The sequence below is a fragment of the Bison bison genome, unplaced genomic scaffold, assembly GCF_000754665.1.
Source record: "Bison bison bison isolate TAMUID 2011002044 unplaced genomic scaffold, Bison_UMD1.0 scf7180017864239, whole genome shotgun sequence".
NCBI lineage: Eukaryota > Metazoa > Chordata > Mammalia > Artiodactyla > Bovidae > Bison > Bison bison.
Genome location: NW_011494811.1, coordinates 575,333 through 579,745, shown reverse-complemented (window position 1 = coordinate 579,745; position 4,413 = coordinate 575,333). Strand labels below are relative to the sequence as shown.

Below are 4,413 nucleotides of genomic sequence, written 5' to 3'. Positions count from 1 at the left end.
TGAAATTAAAATATGCTTACTCCCTAGAAGAAAAGCTATGACCAACCTAGACAGCATATTAAAAAGCAGAGACATTACTTTGCTGACAAAGGTCCATCTAGTCAAAGCTATGGTTTTCCAGTCGTTACATATGGATGTGAGAGTTGGACCATAAAGAAGGCTAAGCACCAAAGTTTTGATGCGTTTGAACTGTGGTGTTGGAGAAGACTGTTGAGAATCCTTTGGACTGCAAAGAGATCCATCCAGTCCATCCTGAAGTAAATCAACCTGAATATTCATTGGAAGGACTGATGATGAAACTGAGACTCCAATATTTTGGCCACCTGATGGGAAGAGCTTAATCCTTAGAAAAGATCCTGATGCCGGCCATTGGGTCGCAAAGAGTCAGACATGACTGAGCAGCTGAACAACAGCAATGTATGTCTGATGCCTGCAGCCACAGGAGATGTCTTGTGATTCTGGTACAGTTTATATATAACTTACATGAAATGACCAGTGAGGGGGTTATGGAATTTCTAAATCATCAGAGTATTTAGTTGCTTTGGAACAGATTTCTCTATCTCATCACTGTTGGCATTTTGGGCTGATTAAGTGTACTGTCCTGAACCTTATAGATTGTTTAGCAGCATCCCTGGCTTCTACCGATTAAATCCAGTAGTATATATCCCCTTCCTCTGTTGTGACAACCAAAAATATTTTCAGACATTGCAGGATGTCCCTCAGGATATGGAACTGCCCCTTGTAGAGAACCACTAGGCAAGTCTATCACCAGCTACATCAAAATCACCTTGTGGGGGGCACTTCTTAATCATACAGTTTCCGGGATTTCTCTGCAGACTCCCTGATCAGATTATGTGGGGTGAGGTCCTGGACTGGCAGTCTACGTAGAGGTTGAATAGCCAGGTTTAAGAATTTGTTATGTAAAATGACAAAAAGGAACTTATTTACAATACAGAAAGAAAACAGAAAGAGACTCTCAGGCTTAGAAAATGAATTTATGGGTTGCTGGGGTGGGGCACGGGGGATAGATGGTTAGGGAGTTTGGGATCAGATCAGATCAGTCGCTCAGTGGTGTCCAACTCTTTGCGACCCCATGAATTGCAGCACGCCAGGCCTCCCTGTCCATCACCAACTCCCGGAGTTCACTCAGACTCATGTCCATCGAGTCAGTGATGCCATCCAGCCATCTCGTCCTCTGTCATCCCCCTCTCCTCCTGCCCCCAATCCCTCCCAGCATCAGGGTCTTTTCCAATGAGTCAACTCTTCGCATGAGGTGGCCAAAGTACTGGAGTTGCAGCTTTAGCATCATTCCCTCCAAAGAAATCCCAGGGCTGATCTCCTTCAGAATGGACTGGTTGGATCTCCTTGCAGTCCAAGGGACTCTCAAGAGTCTTCTCCAACACCACAGTTCAAAAGCATCGATTCTTTGGCACTCAGCCTTCTTCACAGTCCAACTCTCACATCCATACATGACCACAGGAAAAACGACTAGACGGACCTTTGTTGGCAAAGTAATGTCTCTGCTTTTTAATATGCTGTCTAGGTTGGTCATAACTTTCCTTCCAAGGAGTAAGCGTATTTTGGTCATGTACAAATTGCTGTATTTAAAAAGGATAACTAACAAGGACCTGTTGTATAGCACATGGAACTCTGTCTGCTCAATGTTAATGCGATAGCGTGGACGGGAGAGGAGTTTGCGGGAGAATGAGTACATGTGTGTGTGTGGCTGGGTCCCTTCACTGTTTGCCTGAAACCATCACAGCATGGTTAATCGATTATACCCCAATTTTGTGGTGTATAAATGTAAATTTTATATTATACAATATAAAAGTTCAAGAAAAGGAATGTTGTGTAAATAGAATTGGCTATTGGTGGTCTTAAATTTAGATATGTTGACTGCACATAAAGAGATTACAAATTAAAGAGGGTTTTAGAGGGAAAGTATAACATTTCACAGCTATGACTTGATTGGTAGCTGTGATTTCCCCCTTTATGACTATTTTCAAAATTTGAGAATAATCTGATCATACTGAAGTTCATAATTATTTTACTCTAGGTTTTGTGAGAATACCTCCAGTTGGAGTTGGAAGGAAGATTTACCACGACTCATGAATCAGGTGAGTTGGTAGATTAGTTACAAAGGATCATTGAACTCAGAGTTTATTGTTAGAAAACCTGCCACTTACAGCAAACTTTTGATTTGGTAAATGTGGATTGTATGTCTTTCCCCACTGTTATTTCCTCCTTTGGTAGCTGAGAGGCAGAAACGGGGAAGACAGGAGACTCTTGTGCAGTTTTTAGTCATTAATTTCTGAAGTCAACATTTTCATCATTATAGAGTAAATTATTTTTCCGGCAACTTAGTAATATTTTTGTTACATGACTATTTTCATTCCATCAGCATTTCAGAACATCTCTGTTTCTTAAAATTTGACGGGAGGTTGTACCCTAACCTGCGTCTAAATAAGAATCGTGTTAACCCTGATGTGTTAGTTTATCATTTGGAACACCAAGCTCCTGAAAAATTAAGAGATGGCTGGATGATCTGTTGGATTGACATTTGCCATTGATTCAGAGTGATTGCATTTGTTTACTGCTGGCTAGAGACCCAGTTCTATCCTGGGCTTATCCCAATGTTTAGTGGATATTTTTCGAATGCTTTATTCAGTTGTCAAGGGACATTCTCATTGAACAAAATAACAGTTTAATTTGATAGAAAGAGACTTTTCTGTAGGCTGAAATGCTGTAATATGCTAAGCTCCTAAATTCAGATAAAACAAGTGATTTGGCATTAGGTAGGCTGCTTTGGTTTTGTTACTTTGTATTTAACCCTGCTCTTAGCCAGATGCTGAAACAATGAGTTTGGAATTTTTTTACCAGCTGCTTTGTCATAGCAAATTGCCTAAGGAGCCAGCTCTTCTGGAGTACTGCATTCTATGAAGGACGGTCAAGGTTATCTGAGCATCTCACCTCTGCAAACCTTTGTGCAGAGCTGAGGGCTTCTTTTCAGATGCCTGCTGGGTAATTGGAGCACTGATTTCAAAGTGGCTTGCTATTTCTGACCTTCCTCAAATTTCAGTAAGAGAAAGGGGAAAATGATTATCTCTAAAAATGTTTTTCAAGTACATTAGGACGCTTTCCTGTTAGCATTGATTTGACCATTCCCAGAATCATTCTGTAAGAGGTGGGACTCCAAAAAAGATTTTTAAATCTCTGTGATTTTTAACTGTTTGAAGAGCTCGAGTTGTTTTTTTTTTTTTTTAATCAGTAACACAACTGAAAAACTACTTTTGAGAATGTAGCTCTTTGGAACCATCAAAAACTGCTGAATGGTGAAGCAAACAGCCTGCAGGGTTGCTCCATGTAGGGAGCTGTAGCTCATGTACTTTGCCAAGGACAAAAAAAAATCAGTGCATGTTGTTGAGTGCCCTCTGGTTCTCGCCTCAATCTTGGAAGTTCTTTTTCAAGATTTACTTTTTTTCCTTCTTCAGTACCTGTGTACTTTTGAAATGTGCACCTTCAGTGCACTCCCTGTATGTCTTAAAGTATTTTAAACACTCTTAAATAAGGATCAATTCCTGGTTGGTACACTTGAATATGACAGCTAGTGAAAGTATTAAGTTTGAGAGTTACTGTGAGGCCAAGCTTGTGTAGCTTTTATGGTGGAGCAGCCACACCTGCCTTTTGATTTCAGTTGAATTTTTAATGGTGGTAATATCTGATGATGCTGGTACAGGACATCTGTTAGGTGAGGTGGGAGAGTCTTCGCTTATGCATTCATACATGCTGGAGCTGCTCAGACGGCAGAGGGGAAGGAGCCATGATGGAACAGTTCTGCAGACCTACTGGTGGCCTGACGGTGGCTTTCGAAATCCATACTCCTTTCTTAATTTCTATTTAAGGAATATCCAAACCATTCCATTTCTGCAAGGTAAAAATCCAAAAAGGCAAAAAATACCCAAGAAAACCCAAACTCACAATACCTTGTATTTTATATGTGGTCCTGTATGTATCTTGGAGAAGGAAAATGGCAACCCACTCCAGTATTCTTGCCTGGAGAGAATCCCATGGACAGAGGAGCCTGGCAGGCTGCAGTCTATGGGGTTACAAGAGTCGGATACTACTTGGGACTAAACCACCACCATGTATATCTTATTAAGTGCATCATTTTTATACTTTTTATTTATGTTTTGAGTAGTGTTGTTCTGGAATATAACTGAGAAAGCATACTTTTTTCCTTTCCTTAAATTAAAAAAAAATGCTGTGTTTTTTCTAAATACCCAATGAGAAACAGTAATGTTAATCGAAAGTGATGTCTGACTAAATTATGTGCTTTACACTAAAAACATTTGAAACATTCGAATAATTTCCTCCAGTATATTTTTCTTTGGATTTTTCCATTCTTGTATGGAC

At 40.1% G+C, this 4,413-nt stretch overlaps 1 protein-coding gene across 10 annotated transcripts in view; it reads left to right on the top strand.

Annotated features, from left to right (window-relative positions):
* SIPA1L1 (signal-induced proliferation-associated 1 like 1) overlaps nt 1-4,413 on the top strand; it is a 389,778-nt gene that overhangs the window by 85,260 nt on the left and 300,105 nt on the right. For 9 of the 10 annotated variants that reach the window (XM_010846654.1, XM_010846657.1, XM_010846669.1 and 6 more), the window contains one exon: nt 2,057-2,117. The exons of the other annotated variant lie outside the window; for it this stretch is intronic. The gene's annotated coding sequence lies outside the window, so the exon portion shown is untranslated. The remainder of the gene's footprint in view (nt 1-2,056; nt 2,118-4,413) is intronic. 10 annotated transcript variants of the gene reach the window in all.